The sequence below is a fragment of the Triticum dicoccoides genome, chromosome 5B, assembly GCF_002162155.2.
Source record: "Triticum dicoccoides isolate Atlit2015 ecotype Zavitan chromosome 5B, WEW_v2.0, whole genome shotgun sequence".
Lineage (NCBI taxonomy): Eukaryota > Viridiplantae > Streptophyta > Magnoliopsida > Poales > Poaceae > Triticum > Triticum dicoccoides.
In genome coordinates this window covers 82,666,647-82,683,368 of record NC_041389.1, presented here as the reverse complement: position 1 = coordinate 82,683,368, position 16,722 = coordinate 82,666,647, and the positions used below count along the sequence as shown (strand labels likewise).

General features: G+C 47.1%; 1 long non-coding RNA gene across 1 annotated transcript in view; it reads right to left on the bottom strand.

The window, feature by feature from the left end:
* The window catches only part of LOC119307498, a 21,628-nt gene extending 11,083 nt beyond the window's left edge, over positions 1-10,545 (bottom strand). Inside the window, exon 1 of the long non-coding RNA XR_005149341.1 lies at positions 10,459-10,545. This is a non-coding gene — a long non-coding RNA (uncharacterized LOC119307498). The remainder of the gene's footprint in view (positions 1-10,458) is intronic.
* Positions 10,546-16,722: the final 6,177 nt, after the last annotated feature.

The window sequence follows — 16,722 nt, the reverse complement described above, 5'->3', positions numbered from 1 at the left end:
TAGAGTTGTGTTGTGATATCTTCCCGTGAGTCCCTGATCTTGATCGTACACATTTGCGTGCATGATTAGTGTACGATTGAATCGGGGGCGTCACAAGTTGGTATCAGAGCCAACTGCCTGTAGGAATCCCCCTTCCAACTCCTTGGCCGAAGTCGAGTCTAGACTTTACAAAACTTTTACTAACATGGCTGTGCGGCCCATGGGCCCACGTCGCCATTGGGTGGTATTAGGATCTTTTACTCCTCGATCTTTACTCTGGGATTCTGAACTCTCTTCTATTCGGGTTAAACGATTTTGCTAATAACAAAACAAATTTAGGTTCTCGCGAGTACTTTCTCCCGGAGAGCCCCTCACTTCAGATGATCGTCTGCTAATCAGAAGAATTCGAAGATACTCTCTGATGTTCTCTCGAGAATTTGTGCCCATCACTTTTGCTGTTCCCGACCACCGATAAATTCGTATGGATAACTACTTACACTTGCCATTCATACGATCATCCCCCATTGATCTTGTTATTACAAGATACCCCGAAGTTTTCTCTAGTGTTCCGAAATACTTTGTGCCTACTGCCTAGCAGTTCTTTGCCACCTGAATACCCCTTCAAATAAATCCTTGCACTTGTCGAGTATCCGCTCATCCCCAGTTGTTCATGTGTTTCACAATGGTCTTCGAAATACTATTTGATCCTCCAAAAATCCTTAATAGCTTATTGCTCTGCAATACTTGTCTGCTTGCATTATGGATGCTTTCCATATGTCTGGCAATATTCGTTAGTATCCTTAGGCACCGTCATTTTGATCCTATTGATTCAACATGAGTGCGAATGCACGCAATCATCATTGATCCTTTTAAATTATCCTTCTGGCTCAGACGTCATTTTTGAACATGAGCTTGTTCTCGACCATTCTGTTCGCCGTCAATTGTACCCTTAGGTCTATTGAACTTATCCACCCTTGATCAGAGCGTCTGCTTCTGATCCTTCTATTTGGAAATCGTAATTCCTTTGATATCTAAGCATCGAGTCATTCAGGTGTTCTATAATCTGATGCCCTTGCATCCTTTCTTCAACTGATTGTGTGCCGATGCTCACATCAGCTCTGCTATGGACCGTCGGATCCTTATTGGATTATTATTCGACAGTGTCCTCCTTAATCAATAACCTCGTGAGCCTTTCCTCTGATACATAATGCTTTTGGTAAATTGCATCCTCTGTTTTATCAACCATGCTCTATTTTCGAGCTGGTGGTATTTATGATTGAAGTTTGTGGTATATGTTCGTAAGATGCCCGGATGGGTTGAACCTATGCCTTCCTTAATATGTGTGAACTCGGAAGATTTCACGAGTCATACTCATCTGGTATTTCACCAGGTAAAACTTTCAACACTAATGCCTTTATCAAAGCAAGAAGTGAATGGAAGGTTATGCATTGAGGAAGTGGGAGTCGACCTTGAACTTTGTGTTCATGCCCATGGACGCGATGTATATCCTATCATGGAAGCTTCTTGTAATAATAACTATTTCCTTGATAACTAACATATGGTATCTGTGAATTGATCCTACGCAACCGTGGTTCCGACCATGATTGTTCTTCTTTGATTCCATTTCTCGGACAAGTTAAAACAATTGTCTTCTATGGATCAATACACCAGTCCGACCTTTACTTTGATCTTGTTTTGAGTATTACCCCCTGGTATCTCGAGATTATCATGGAACTGCATAATTTCTTATGAGTTCTTCATCAAGTACTACATACTCACCGATTACAATTTTTCATGGGCTCGGAGTTATTGAACACTCAAAGACACCGATAACTGAACCGAGTCCGCTCTACGGTTCAACAACTCTTCAGTAAGCTTCTATAAGTACGAGTTTGTACCCGATCACGCCATTCCTAGCCTGTTTGGCTATATCATTGTCGTGACGATTCTAACGGTGCTACCTGGTCCTTATTCTCGGAGCACCAATTTTCGACGATGAACTAACCTTACGTCGATTTTTTTTCCTCGTCATACCCTTTCACCTTAAACAACAAGCTTGAGTTCGAGTTTGTGTCGTAACTGTGGTTCCAATAACCTCTTGCTTCATCATTCCTTTGACTTGATGTCGTCGCTGATTGACTACATCTGCATGAAATCTCTCGACAATTGTGTCGTGATCACCATCAACCTTATGAGCTCTTCCAGGAATTCAATTGAATTCATGATGGGTAATACCATCCTTGCCCCTCGATGATTCCTGTTCTCATCGACCACTTTATTGCCTTCCGTTCAACACAACTTGTTCGCGCTTTGTGTAAACCTTGAGATCACTGCTACCCAGCAGTTGATCTTCCTTACCTCGGAAGTATTACCATCACTTTTTGTCAAGAATGTGGTGAGAATTTCACCACCTCTTAATAATTCTTGATATCTTAATACTTCTTGCCATCTTTGTTCATTCCTTGGTCCCCGTATTGTTTTCAACCGGAATACCGACAATGGAGCTATGACGTGTGAATTCAAAACTTCTAGCAACCCTATTGCTTTGAAGTGAATGGGCGATAGTTCATTCTAAGTCCTTCGCTAATTGAATCACCATTCTAACATTGGTCGTGCAACCCAACCCGTACTTCGGGCGCACCCTTCAACCAATGTTTAATTGTGTATGTTTTCCTCGAGCATACTTCCTTATATCATTTGATCTGACAAATGTTATCTCCTTGTTCACTTAATGGTGGAAATCCATCTTTTGGGAATCTCGGTGAATTGCCGTTGAGTTCACCAGACACCTCCTTGTCCTCTCCTTGGTTTAATAGTGAACTATTGCTTCAGAAACCCGCTCCCATAGTTCATTCCCGAGAAGCTTGCAATGCCATTTCAACGATTTGTGTTGCGCCTTTTCTTCTCGGACATCCTGAGTCTCAGGTATCATGACACCAATTGGATATGAATCTCGGTCAGATATGATGGTTGGGACAACTTTCCGAGAGTTATGATGTTGATCCTTTGGTGGCCCGGTAACCTGATGTCATGCCTAGCACCCCCCCCCCCGGCTGGAGGACCTATCATTATAGATTCCTTTTCAGCAAGGTTACTCATTCGTCCATGAGGAAATTGTAAGACTTATTCTACAAGTTATTCCTGATGGATCCTTCGTGTTTCCAAAGTCTGATCTTCACCTGAAAACCATGTCAATGCTATCTCGAAGCATGTCAATGGTACTCCGATTTTCAACAGGAACATTTGAAGCACGATGCTAAATTTTATTTATCACTTATCCTAACACCGTTGTATGGGTAATATCATGAGATTCCTTCCCCCTTACCTAAATGGTTTTCTACTTTATATCCTGTCATGGATATCATGCTCTGCATCCTTGGGAAGGATATACCCCTGGAATATGTGTTTCAACACATTTTCCTTTCCATTGTTCTGTTTAACCTGGTAATCACCTTTCCTTTCCTTTGGTTTGCTTAACCCTTCTTGTGATCTATATTATATAAGCAGTAGTAATCTTCTGCTTATGTAAAACACCTCGATGTACAACTCGGTCAGCACGACCTTGTTACTATTGTTGATGACATTCCGGTAACCACCGATGGACGGGAACCTTGCCTATTGGTCCGCCTCGTTCAACGAGCAGGAAAGTAGTTCTCTTCGTCCCTCGCCCTTGGTATCGACGTTGTCGCCGACATAATTGACAGGCTACCCCCCCTGACATGCCTAGCTTGCATGATCACGCAAGACGTCTCCGCCCTTCCTACTTCTAACCCACATGGTGGGCCCATAACCCACAGTTTCACAGGATCGAAACCTGACTCTCCTATACACCCTGTTGCCAAAGTTATTCCTATAGCTTGACTTCTTATGTAATTTGCGAGCCACCTTCCTAGTGATCAATTCTGGTATCGGACACAATACTTATTCCCGTTGCTCTGAACCCCATTCACACTCTGTTGCAGGCAATGAACGATTGCCTATCCGCTTGAAACTTCTTATTGCACCGTCTTACTTTGCTCTCGATGTGTTTCATTTGTTCAACTCGAGAGATACTCATATGTTCATACTTGGGAAACCCCCAGAAGATTTTCCCTTGTAACATCCTATCGTTGTAGAGCTGCCCCTTACCTATTCGTAAGTACGATGGAGATCCCGAAGAAAGGATGACAAATTGATCATGGTGACTTGAAGCAGTGAAATGAAGACATCAACGAAAGGGATCAACTTCTTCGAAAGGGAAGCCAAGACCGAGAAGACTCGTTAGGTTTTTCGCTACCAACACCTTCGCCCCTTACTCCACCGCTTAAATCTCGGGACGAGATTTCTTGTAGTGGAGGAGAATTGTGACGCCCGGGTAATCATGCTACAGTAATTCCACGCTAATGATGCCACGTCCCCTCGGTTACTGTTATTACTCTTGCGATGGTTCAAAAACGGTTTGAATTCAAATTTAAAATCAAGTCAAACAGTTAAAGTTTTCAAAAGTCAAAACTAAAATGTTCTAAATGTAACAAATAATTCATAAGTAATGTTGGTGGAGGAACCACATTTTTATAAAATGTCTAAATGCATTCAATTAATTAAAACTGTCGGTAAAACAAATAAATAAATGTGTTGGTATTTTATAAAATACTAAACTATATTATTTGGGGGTTAAACCTTTTTGTGGCAGAGGTATAATTAGTGCTACTATTTAAGATACAACTTTTATATTTTATAAAACAAAAATAAAAGAAAACTGAAAAGAAATAGAATAAAAAAAAGAAGAAGAAAAGAAATAATAATAATGTTTATTAAATAAATAAATAATAATTAAATTAATTAATTGATTAAGGAATTAATTAAGTTAATTAATCATAATTAGATTAACCTAATTAACTAATTAGTTTAATTAAACTGTAATTAGATTAACCTAAACCCTAATTAATTTAAATAGAGAATGACAGGTGGGTCCCACTGGACCCACATGTCAGGGTTGACTCAGTCAACCCCTGTTGACTGCTGACGTCAGCATGACATCATGCTGACGTCATAAATACATTTTTTTGGATTAATTAAATAAATAATTAAATTCCAAAATTGTTAAAATCTTTTAAAAATCGTATCTTTTAATCCGTAACTCGGATTAAAATATTTTCAACATGAAAGTTGCTCAGAACGACGAGACGATTCCGGATACGCAGTCCGTTCGTCCGCCACACCCCTCTAACCTATCGAACCCGCAACTTTCCCCCTCCGGCTCCTCTGCCCGAAAACACGAAACACCGGGAATACTTTCCCGGATGTTTTCCCCCCTTCACCGGTATCACCTACTACCGCGTTAGGGCACACCGAACACCGCGTATTGCCTTGTTATACTTTGTGATGCTTTGTTTGCTCTGTATTCATTATTTCTTCCCCCTCTTCTCTCCGGTAGACTACGAGACCGACGCTGCTGCTGACCAGTTCGACTACGGAGTTGACGACCCCTCTCTCTTGCCAGAGCAACCAGGCAAGCCCCCCCTTTGATCACCAGATATCGCCTATTCTCCTCTATACTGCTTGCATTAGAGTAGTGTAGCATGTTACTGCTTTCGTTAATCCTATTCTGATGCATAGCCTGACATTGTCGCTACATCTGTTGATACCTTACCTGCAATCCTAAATGCTTAGTATAGGATGCTAGTTTATCATCATTGACCCTACATTCTTGTCAGTCTGCCTTGCTATACTATCGGGCCGTGATCACTTGGGAGGTGATCACGGGTATATACTATACATACATACATACTATACAGATGGTGACTAAAGTCGGGTCAGCTCATTGAGTACCCGCAAGTGATTCTGACGAGGGGGCTGAAAGGACAGGTGGCTCCATCCCGGTAGAGGTGGGCCTGGGTTCCTGACGGCCCTCGACTGTTACTTTGTGGCGGAGCGACAGGGCAGGTTGAGACCACCTAGGAGACAGGTGGGCCTGGCCCTGTTCGGCGTTCGCGGATACTTAACACGCTTAACGAGATCTTGGTATTTGATCTGAGTCGGCTACGAGCCTATACGCACTAACCATCTACGTGGGAGTAGTTATGGGTATCCCGACGTCGTGGTATCAGCCGAAGCACTTCAGACGTCAGCGACGGAGCGGCGCGCGCCGAATTGGACTGGAACGCCACTAGGCTAGGTCTGCTTTCGGCCGCGTACGCAACGTGCAGGTGTGCTATGGGCGATGGGCCCAGACCCCTGTGCGCTTAGGTTTAGACCGGCGTGCTGACCTCTCTGTTGTGCCTAGGTGGGGCTGCGACGTGTTGATCTTCCGAGGCCGGGCATGACCCAGTAAAGTGTGTCCGGCCAAATGGGATCAAGCGTGTTGGGTTATGTGGTGCACCCCTGCAGGGAAGTTAATCTATTCGAATAGCCGTGATCTTCGGTAACAGGACGACTTGGAGTTGTACCTTGACCTTATGACAACTAGAACCGGATACTTAATAAAACACACCCTTCAAAGTTCCACAGACAACCCGGTGATCGCTTTTCCGCAGGGCGACGAGGAGAGGATCGCCGGGTAGGTTTATGCTATGCGATGCTACTTGGAGATGCCACTTGGAGATGCCACTTGGAGATGCTACTTGGAGGACTTCAATCTACTCTCTCCTACATGCTGCGAGGCGGAGGCTGCCAGAAGCGTAGTCTTCGATAGGATTAGCTATCCCCCTCTTATTCTGGCATTCTGCAGTTCAGTCCACTGATATGGCCTCCTTACACATATACCCATGCATATGTAGTGTAGTTCCTTGCTTGCGAGTACTTTGGATGAGTACTCACGGTTGCTTTCTCCCCCCTTTTTCCCCCTTTCCTTTCTTTCTGGTTGTCGCAACCAGATGCTGGAGTCCAGGAGCCAGACGCCACCGTCGACGACGACCCCTACTACACCGGAGGTGCCTACTACTACGTGCTGTCCGCTGACGACGACCTGGAGTAGTTAGGAGGATCCCAGGCAGGAGGCCTGCGCCTCTTTCGATCTGTATCCCAGTTTGTGCTAGCCATCTTATGGCAACTTGTTTAACTTATGTCTGTACTCAGATATTGTTGCTTCCGCTGACTCGTCTATGATCGAGCACTTGTATTCGAGCCCTCGAGGCCCCTGGCTTGTATTATGATGCTTGTATGACTTATTTCATTTGTAGAGTTGTGTTGTGATATCTTCCCGTGAGTCCCTGATCTTGATCGTACACATTTGCGTGCATGATTAGTGTACGATTGAATCGGGGGCGTCACATGGAGGTTGTACTCCTGGTCGGCTTGAGCCCGTCGGAACAAGGCCTCCTGCACGGGCATGTCGGCATGGACCGGCGAGGAGGGTGGCGTCGCCCGTCATCGGTCACATCTTCCATTGGGATGTCCGCAGCGCCGACCGCCGTCTGCCTGGCGGCCTGCAAACCGGCAGCAATGGCGGCATCTCAGTCTTTTGGTCGGACGAGAGGTTGTCCCAGATGGCTTTGGAGCTCAAGGAGGCCATGATGGTCGTGGTGCGGTGAGGAGGAGGATTGATGTGTCTATGACTGGGGTTGGAGTTTAAATAGTCGGTGCATGACAGGGCAAGCGACGAGGTGGTTAATGGCTGGTAGTAGACGAACGAACCTGTGGCGTCGGAGTAGGTTCTTCGACAACCGCGCATGTTTAATGTAGGGAGGCGGAATGATGAGTTCTCATTTGAACGTGGAGTTGCAGTGTGCACCGGGAAACAGCGTGGGCTGCATTCTCTTCCGGGGCCGCTTCAATGCCAAAGGGCCATTGAGAGGTCGCGTCGCTCTGAGCCGGCATGAATGCAAGATCGATGCTTTGGAGCGGCGCTGGCCACTTCGCGTGGGAGGGACATGGGCAAAGGAGGATTTTTTGGATGGGCCATGGCAGATAGAATCAAGCGTGACAGCGGTTCGGATGCCCGCAAAGCCCCCAATTTGTTTTCGGATTGCGGGAGAAAGTAAGTCCGGGCCGGTCGACAGACCAATATAGACCCGCATTGAATGGCAAAACACGTCTGGACCATGAGGTCCGGACGGTTGTGGTCGTTTCGAGGCTCGGTGTTGAAGATGCCCTTACATACTCTTCGAGAGTTTAATAATTCATTTAAAATATTTTATCAAATTATCAAAAGATTCGAATTCTAATGATTTTGATCATGTAGTTTTTTAATGGAAGGTTTGTTTGATTTGGAAGATTAAATGTTGGCCCAAGCGCAAAAAATACTATAATCCCCTCGCAAAAATTAGAAAAAGAAATACTATAACCGGCTGACAAAACAATGTTGGGGGCTTGGGGCCTACTGACCGGCACGTAACACCCATCAGACCATCAACGTGTACCTCCACCGCTAGCTAGCTTATCCTTATCCATTCGTCTGTGTCCACCGAGAAGCATCTGCATCCATCTTCTTTCTCTCGCTCCATCTCTCTTTCTCATTTCGGTGCTTCCACCGATATTCTTAGACCAAGCAGCCAGCGGGATTAGCCGCGCTGTGAGCTGGCTGCCCAGGCGAGGTTCGTTCCCAGGTTGCCGGCGTGTGTCAATCGTGTGAGGCGGGCCCAGATGTGAAGCCTCCACACCCAAAGTTGTTGGCTTCCCCCGTTCCACCGGAGCGAGCGCGAGCATCGCCGCCGGATCTGCCAATAGTGTCACACAGGCGCAGATGTGAAGCCTCCACCAAAGTTGCTGGCGCCCCACGTTCCACCGGAGCGAGCGCCGCCGCTAGATCCCTCGTCCCTCTCCCCTCCTCTGTGTGTGTCTCTTATTTCCTTTGCTCTGCTCCGATGCCCGGCCTTGTGTCGTTGCCTTGCTTTGGTCCTTACACCTGCAACGGCCGTTTGCCGCGACTGACTTGGACGCCTGACGCCGGCGGCGACGGCCTCGTGGCTCTGGTAGGCGCCAAGCCATGCCTCGGCCTCTCCTCCAGCCTCATCTCGCGCCCGCCAAGCCATGCCCGGCCCTCTCCTCCAGCCTCCTCTCGTGCCCGTGTGGATCTCGCGAGCCAGCCCCGTCCGCCTCCGACCGATGTCAGCAAGCAGAGCTGTCGTCCGTGTGCTCAAGCCGGCTCAGACCGCCGCCTCCTTAGCTTGGCCACACCAGCCGCCCCTCTGAACTTCCCCGTCGGTCTTCGCCTCCTGCACGAGCCCCCGTCGTCCGTGCGCTCCGGCAGCTCCCCGTCGCGCCCGAGACCGCCTCGAATCTTCCTACCGAGGCCTCCGCTGCGACCAGCCTTTAACATGGGTCGACGCTGGCGGCAAGCGGCGGCGCGTGCCCGGCGGTGAAGAACGGCAGGATAAGCGTACGCGCGGTGGTGAGCCAGTCCAATAAGAGATAAGGGTCGCGTGCATAATTTCCAACAAATGCAGTGGTTTTTACGTAAAAACGAAATGTTTTCCCAGAATGCCACTTAAATAGGGAGTGCGGGTTGATTTCAAAGAAATAAAAGGACTTTTTCGTAAAAATGTCGATGACGTACGACCAGAAGCAGTAATCGCTTTATTATTAGGGGAGATTACGAGAATCCAAAAGCAATTGAAACTAACGGTGTGCACGCGTGATCCAAAATTAGTACCACCTCGCGTATAATTCAATTAATCAGCATAGTATCAGATGCGGGACGAAACCAAGAATATCATCTTGCTTTAATAGTAGGTATAGATATAGATATAGATATAGATATAGATATAGAAAAGGTGATCGAAAATCCCAGGTGGGCCGTGGCCCACCCTGGCCACCCTGTACATCCGCCCCTGCTGGCCAGAGTACGACGAGCGAGCCAGGAGAGAGATCGCGCGGTGGAAGCACGTTCTAATGGACGCCAACTGGGACGCCGCGCCGGAAGAGCGCAGGGCGAGCGCCAGGGAGCGGTACCTGAGGGCACGATACAAGCACGGGATGGTCTACCCTTTTCCTGCGTTCGGGGTCGCTGTCATGGCCTGCTCCAGTCTGGCGCGGTGGATGCTGCTCGGGAGTTCCAACCTCAGCTCGCCGCTCCTATGGCTGCTGATGCTGGCCTTTTGTCTGGGTGCATGGTGTCTGGTAGTAACGACAGAGGGACTGGTGACCGATAGGCAGTGGCGTAGCTAGGATTTTATGTCAGGGTGGTCCAATTGCCATGAAAAAAATTACATTGCAAATTCAACAAAACAAAATATGCGTACAGAATATATCAAAAACATATATCAACTAGGTCTTTCAAATAATTATAAAATTCATGGTTAAGTCTTAAATTTGTGTAAAAGAAGATAACACACCTTATTTGTCCGAATAACACCTTCTCAAGACCATAAAAGTTCTATTTATCAATTATCAGTTGCAAAATATAAAACTAAATCTTGCACTCTCAGGTCTTAGATTAACTTGTTCAAATCTTCATAGCGAGAAATTTATACTTTGAATTTATGAATTAACAGAGAACAAAAAATCTTACTTTAGATTGGAGTAGTAGGACGGAAAGCTGAACAATGGTTCTCAACCTACCTAGGTTGTGCGCGCGTGCGTGATTCGTCGGCCGCCTGTTTGCCGCCGCCGGCAAGTGTCCTTCGCCCGGCTGCCAGTCCGTCGCCGTCGATAGTGCCCTGTAGGCCGGCGGATGCCCACTGGTGGCTGCTAGGCGATGGCTGATGGCGCTCGCCGCTTGCTGCTAGGGTTCCAGAACTGCAAGAGGCGAAGGGAATCAGGAACGTCTTCTGGTGTCGATCAATCAGGGCACACACGCAGAGACTAACGAGACAATCCTTCACGTGTACATGGGCTGAGTTGGGCTTGCTTTTTTTTCATCATTTCAAGACTAGTAGTATACTGATGGGCTGAACTCCAGGGTGGTCCATGGACCACTCTAGCCACCCTACAGCTACGCCACTGCCGATAGGTGGACCTTCTCCCGCTCGCAAATACACGACGTCTTAGAATTTGAGTTAGCAAATTGATCTACAGTACATATATTTATAGTTTATTTCAGTTTGCATTATCTATATGTGTACTCTATACTAGCACAAATGCCCGTGCGTTGCAACGGGAGGCTACAAAACTTACCTCCAAGCATGCGAGCTGCAACCCCAAGAGCCTCCAGCACCCTAATCGCAGTGGGGCATTGAAAATTCGCGCGATAGGTGAGGAAGAAAGGATGTGGCATCCACGTGTAGTGGGTCATCGACGGCTAAATCTCTACTATGAAATTTAAAAAGAAAACTAATATGTGATTGTGTTACTTCTAGTTCAGTCCATAAACTAATTTGGGTTTAATCTATCAAACTAAACCAATGATTAATTTTATGAAACAAATTCAGATAGAAGACGTTACATCTCAGCAATTTGGGGTTTAATATATCAACAGAATAAATGCTTTGTCCTCCAAATTTATATGTAGTAAGAGAATACCTATTGGATAACAGAATAGAAGGAGAAATAATCAACAGTGATGGTGAACAGTAACATAAGGAGCGTAGGGATGTGCATGTGAAGAACGGTGCAAACATGGTGATAACTGCATTGCCATTATCGCCAAGCAAAAGCAACTGGGGCAACAACCCATATTATAAACCCAAATATACCTGTGTGTTCCAATGGGAAAAAAATCCTCATACGCACCATCCCCACAATCATGCTCACCATCTGAAGTATATCAAATATAATCAAGAAGTAGACATTAATTAATGCTAACAGACAGAACAAAGTAGATCGCTATGCATGATACACATGATATCCGGTTGTATATTTACAACCCCCAAATTTGAAATGTTAAAATGATTTTGAAACTCAAACAGTTTGACCATTGATCATATCAACTAATCCGCACAAAGAGTTTTACAGAAAGGCAATTAGCTATCACAAGAAAATTTGAAGGGCAAATCTCTGAAAAGAAAATACGTTAAACAGCACATCAAGAATATGGTTATGAAATAAAAAACTTCCATACTATATACCTTATCAAATTAGGTGACAAAGGAACCCCTTCATATTAATATATTTTATTATACACCAAGATCTCCTAGCTCTGTAGCAACTAACTGCAGTTTTGCTTCAATGCATGAATAGAAAAATTATGTTGAAATACTACTAACCATAAAACAGCATGATATATGTTGGCATATACTCCCTCCGTCCGAAAATACTTGTCATCAAAATGGATAAAAAGATATGTATCTCAAACTACAATACGTCTAGATACATCCAATTTTATTCATTTTGATGACAAGTATTTCCGGACGGAGGGAGTAGAAACTACAAAAGTAAGTGAACACATCACACAATAGTACGAGTAAGCTCAGCAGGTCTCAACTCTCAGCATGCAAGCCGTAGCATCGGAGTTGTTACCGAGTGAATTTCTCCTTCCCGCACATAGACATTGTCACATACCTCTTTGAATAGATACTTAATATGAGAATCTTGTGAAATTATTTTCCTCGCATGTTAGGATGGTGCAATGTTACGGTAACAGAGCTAACGACCCGTGTGGTAGATTTAGCCTGCTGATCATAATATATTTTGATATATAAGTAAGAATAGTGCTAAACTGCTCATATCTATCCGTTGTAACCAAAAGTCTACAAATGATGAATCAACATGTAAGTCTAGCATTGTTTCGATCATTATTAGTTTAACACTGAATAATATTAAATATATACAGAAAATTTAGCAACACAAAATTAGTTTCCTACATATACATGGGATGACATTTAGGTGGATAGTGAAATAACTATACAGAAAGGAGGAAACTTTATAGCAGCTCCGCATACTTATTGAGTAATCCCCTATCATCTGCCCCTTACATCGTCGTCCTTTTTCTCAACACTTCATCTCCCTGCCATGCGCGACGTCTGCACCAAACATGAGCAGCCACATTATGAGATGGATTCAGAATAGCTTACCATTGCAGCAAGAAAACATTTTCTTGCATCAGGAAAAGACCTTGATTTTATTTAAGCTTACCATTGCAGCAAGAAAACATTTTCTTGCATCAGGAAAAGACCTTGATTTTATTTAAGTCGTACAGTGAGCAGTCAAGTAACATGCACTATAGCAGATCCTGTTCTGCCCCAACCAGGCAAGTCTCTTCAAGTACTAATGATGAATGTTCTTCTTTATTCCCCATCCAAATACCAAAATGGCAAATTGTTTAGGAGAATAACACTGTCAGTTGGAGAAAGTTGTTCTTTGCTTATTGGTCATTGGGACCCAACTTTTACACAGAAAACACATGAAACAGAAGATATACTGTACTAAGGTGAATGCATCAATCATGAGACAAACTAAAAGATTCATACACACACACAAATTATGGTGCTGATACTGAGACGTTAGTGTGCGCCTACCTTAAATTGCATGTATCTTCCTATTCGTTTCTTCAGTTCAAGGGATCCTACTGCTCGAGTGTCAGTGTGTCCATCCCGCTTGAATGCCTCATCTCAATTTGTGGTGATTCTATCAGTCCCGGAGTAACTTGCCACGCCTTGGTTGTCGAACACAGCAAAGAGGTGCACCAAAAGGCAGAGCGTGTCGGCATCGAGCCCCAGCCCGTCAAGGTCGTGGCGGCATATTGATGTAAGGAAGATCTACGTGTTATTTGAGGCATAAACTGGGTTACAGACTGCAAGAATTCTTTCCAATCGAATCAGCCACATCCATCTCGAACAAATTAAGTAAGAAATAATAACATGAAACTATGAGTGCTCAACACCTGCTGCAGCTCCAATGGTAATCCCCTCCTAGCACCAGCAGATCGAGCTACTGGACGCAAGCGTGTGTCAAGGTTTCCTAGTTAATTTGGTCAACTGCTCAATTTCAAAAGGGGATTTGGCTTTACAAGGAGTAGCTGGGTGACTTTCAGGTGTGCAGCACAGTACCTTGTTCGTGCTTGGGGCTCGGGAAGGAGGCCGGCAGGAGCTTCGGGAGGGCGCCGGCAGGAGCTTCGGGAGGGCGCCGGCAGCAGGAACTTGGGGAGGCCGGCAGCCCGAGGTGAGGTCGAATTAAATTTCCGCCTCCACAGACATCCGCGTGCACCAGAGGCCACCGTTGCTGCAGACCTTCCCGGGACAGGCGGCCGTGTGACCGTGTCCAGGAGCTCTGCCTCGTCGTCATCCTCCTCCTCCCTGAAGTAATCGAGCCGGGATGCACGGAATTGTTGGAAGAGAGCAGGTGTGTGGCGGGCCTGCGAGACTCGGGGGTCGGGCGTTGAGGCGACGCAAGGCCGGCGGCGGCAACCAGGGCGGCGCGCGAGGCGGTGGTGGCGGCACGCAGCGGAGCGGCAGGTGGTGGCGGCGCGCTGGAAGTTGAGATAAGTACCTGCTCGCTGGCCCGCAACGACTCCGTCTTCTGCTCATCCTCCGGCGCGCTGGAAGTTGAGATAAGTTGAGGAAGCGGCGAGGGATGTGGAGCTCGACTGGGTCACGGTCAAAACAGCGTAGTATGAAGGAAAAACCAATCGTTTCCGAATTTGAGTCTCTGATTGTTTTATTTTTTGATAGTCCAGCCGCTGATTCGTTGCAAGTAGGGCTGGAAAAAAAGCTCGAAGCTCGCGAGCTAAACGAGTAGCTCGTGACTCGGCTCAAGTCGACTCGAACTCGAAGAATAACGAGTCGAGCCGAGCTTTAGTTTAAGATCGTTTATATACTGAGTTAAACGAGTCGATCTCACGAGTACTCGTGTAACTCGTTAGGCTCGGTACAAGAGATCAGCCATGCATCCCGTGTCCCAGGCGCACAACACAAGGCCCAGCCACACAAGGCACCTTAAGAATATGATAAAAAAGTATTACTTGCGAATGTAAATTGTACATATTAAACATGTACAACGTTCAGAAACAATGTTCATTTTTATCATATTTGTAAAGTTTTATGTTTATATCCTTAACGAGCTTAACAAGCTAAACGAGCCAGCTTGCGAGTTACATGAGTCGAGCCAATCTTGAATTTGAGATCGTTATAGTAACGAGTCGAGTCGAGCTAGCTCGTTAACGAAACGAGCTTTTGTGAGTCGAGCCGAGCTGGCTCGACTCGGCTCGAATTCCAGCCCTAGTTGCAAGTAGAAAAACGGGCCCAGGCAAGCCTAGCAGGGAAGGGAGCCGGTGCGATCGTTCGACGCACACGACGTGATTTCATTAGTACCACCTCGTGTATATTACAATTTTTCCATACAAATTGTAAAAGCGTATTATGACATGAGAAATTGGCGAAAATATTTCTGAATTAGACATTCTTTTGCATGCTACCGACAAGACATAGATAACGAAAGGGGGGCATGCCCAGGCATTTTATAATCCAGAAAATATAACTTTGACATGGGGACCACCTTGTAACAAACCAACGGATTAATGAGTTCCCCAAGCCAAACCTGGATTTACCGCATACTAAGATCTATACAACCATTGATGTTGATCATGTCTAAAGATCAGGTCACAATAATGCATACGAGCTCGATCGATTCTTGCAAGAAGGATAGGGGTAGTTATTCATGTAAAGTACTCAACGAGCTTTCTGACGATCGATCATGTAAACTACTCGTGGAGTTCTCTTATGATACACTCAATATTTACTATGTGATGTGGGTACGGAGAAGGAAGGATACTTCTTCTTTGTCTCACACGCATAGAGGCGGGTGGGGGAGAGAGTAAAATAAAAAAAGCAATCTGTGTCATTGTGCTTAATCAACTATATTTCCATGAGATAATATATCAAGTTTCATCACTTTCACTCGCGCTGCCTCCAGGGGGGCGGCTCGGGCGAACCCTAGCCGCCGCCGCCCCCGACCCCCATCCACTTGCTTCCCCCGCCGCCGCCGGAGGAAGCCGGCGAGCGAAGCTCGTCCGGCGGACGGCGGTGGCGGGCTCGCCTCCTTTTCTCCTCGAGGGGGCCTCTGGCTGGCGCGCAGCGGTGCCCCTGGGCGCCATGCGGGGCGGCGGAGTCTGGATGCTGGGGCGGCGGCCCCAGGGGGTCTTGGCGGGGCTGGGCAACCACAACTGCGTGGGCAGCGTCGGTGGCCGGCCGTGGCTTCCTGTGGCGGCGGATCTGGGGTCCCTGTCCAGATCCGTTTTGCAGGGGTGATTTGGCGCCTCCTACTCCCCGGGGCGGCGGCCCCGGCCGATGGGCGCGGTGCAGCCGGCGGGCTCTGGTGGGCAGCCTCCCACGGCCGCGCGGGCGGCGTGGGGGCTGCGGACGCTGGCGCAGTGGCGGCTCCTCGCAATCCGTCATGGCTCCATGTAGAAGATCCGCCCCTGCTTCGATCTGTCCCGATCCGTGCTGGTGCCGGTCCTTGGCGGCGGCTTCGGCGTCCCCTATGGCCGGCCTGGCGGATCTGGCGTGCGGGTGAGGTTCCGGGGGAAACCCCTGGCTGGCGCGGCAGCCTCCCCAAAGTCGACGCCTTTGGCGCCGATTCCCTTCCTGAAGGCTTCGGGGTGGATCCTCTCCCTTCCGCCTCCTCCTCGACCTATGGCGAAAGCTTTTGTTCCCCTGGTCTGGGCGTTGACGGCACCCTGGTGTCGTGCTCCTTCTTGAAGGCGGTGGCTGGGAACAGCTCTTGGTGGCGGGGCTGCTGGTGGCGTGGTGGCGGTGCGCTTCGGCCTTCTACCTGGTGCCGCGCCTTGCTTCGCGGGACCAGCGGACGGTTTCTTAGGTGGAGCGGTGCTTCATCCATACATTGATGGCGACGGATCTTAACGGCGTGGCGCAGTGCAGATTCGGAGTTCGATGTGGGAGGATGGACTCGCGCAGGAGGACGACGCTGTCTGGCGTCGTGGTGGCGTCGATG